This window comes from Gavialis gangeticus, unplaced genomic scaffold (assembly GCF_001723915.1).
Source record: "Gavialis gangeticus isolate Ggan-Ray unplaced genomic scaffold, GavGan_comp1, whole genome shotgun sequence".
Classification (NCBI taxonomy): domain Eukaryota; kingdom Metazoa; phylum Chordata; order Crocodylia; family Gavialidae; genus Gavialis; species Gavialis gangeticus.
The window spans coordinates 72,348,551-72,350,157 of record NW_017729031.1 but is presented as its reverse complement, the minus strand read 5'-3'; positions in this window follow the sequence as shown (position 1 = coordinate 72,350,157).

Here is a 1,607-nt window from a genome sequence, read left to right as displayed (position 1 = left end):
TGTGTGTGTGTGTGTGTGTGTGTGTGTGTGTGTGTGTGTGTGTGTGTGTGTGTGTAAAAACACTTTATAAAGACATACTTTTACAAAAAAAAAAGTTACAAAAGTGCTGCTTAAAAGTGCATTTATGGAATAACTGCTAAAACTTGCAGCAGCTTTTAAAAAGATAAAATATGTCAATTCTGAAGGAGCTAAGTTTATGGGTACTATATGCAAATTGCTACAAGTAAGTTTATTTCAAAGTTAGTGTTTTCAAATTTGCCCCTTGCTTTCACATGCTCAAGGAGTGGAAAGCCTGATAAGGAAGAAGGGAAGAGGTTGCAGAGGGAAAGGGGCTATCTGACCCCCCCCAGATTTTTTTATGTGCTGTAGCAGTGAGAGAGGTTTTGAGGGACCCAAACTGCAAAACTGTGAGAGACGAGATGATTGTAGGGGGAACAAGGGGGCTCTGTTGCATCACTAAGACACAGGCAAGAATCTTAAGTTGCAAAACAAGCACAAGTGTTTCCCTGAACCTAACAAGAGAAAAAGTGGCGGGCCAGTTGCACCTGAGAACACACTGCTTATCAGAGGCCTCGCACCTACCTTCTAAGAAACTAAACAATGTGTGGAGAAAGAGATAGATGGGTAGGGGGGAGATAAAGAACAGATAAATAACAGCAGTAAAGTGGTACAGAACTGCATATAGGATCCCATCTGGTTTACTGCCTACTAAAAAGAAAGAAATAAAAGTTCCTTCAGCCTAGAAGTTAAAATCTGCATCTCTGCCCTTCATATGCAACTATTTTAATCTATGTACGTATAGCATGCCTATGCATGTGCTAAGGGGTTGAGGGAGAGGGGAAGCATTTTAACTAGAGCAGCTCTTGGGAGCAGCTCTAATTAAGACACCCAAAGTGTCTTGTGTATTCAGTGTTGCATGTTTCAAAATGGCAGTGGAGGTGTGTGAGCGAGTGTGTCCTCCTGCCCACACTACTGAGTTAGAGGTACCTTGACCTGTGGCTCATCCTCCCCATGCACCTGCTACACCTTGATTATATAATAATATTTGGGAGGATGGATGATTCTCTGAGTGGCAGTCAGTATGGCAAGGACCATGGTCTTCTGCAGGGCTCCACATCCCCTGTACCCTGCACCTTTTCTTTCAGGTAGTTGGTCACTATTTTCCATTGGTCTGGAGTGCAAGAAACCTAGTAGAGTCTCTGCTCAAACTCAGATGGGTTATTTACTTGGCAGTTCTTCAGTGTCAGTTTCCTCTGGGTGAGCCTCTCCTTGGCTGAACTAATTGGGCTATGCTCCAGCTGTCCTTTTTTTTTTAATCTCCTTCTCTCTGTCATCACCTCTACCCCTTCCTTCTGGGAATTCTACGTTTCTGTGAGTATTCCTGAATTACCTTGTTTCAGGCTTTCTGGCCTCTCCCAGCCTTACTCCAGGCCTTGCAGACTAAATCTCTTTTAAGGATGCAGGTGTAGAAAATAGGATCCTGTTAACCATAGATCAAACACAAAGGGGATTCTTCTCTCCAGATGACCCTCATTTACCCATTGTGTAATAAATAAATCAAAAAAATAAATCAAAAGGGAGATTTTTTTTATCCCCAGTTTCCATTG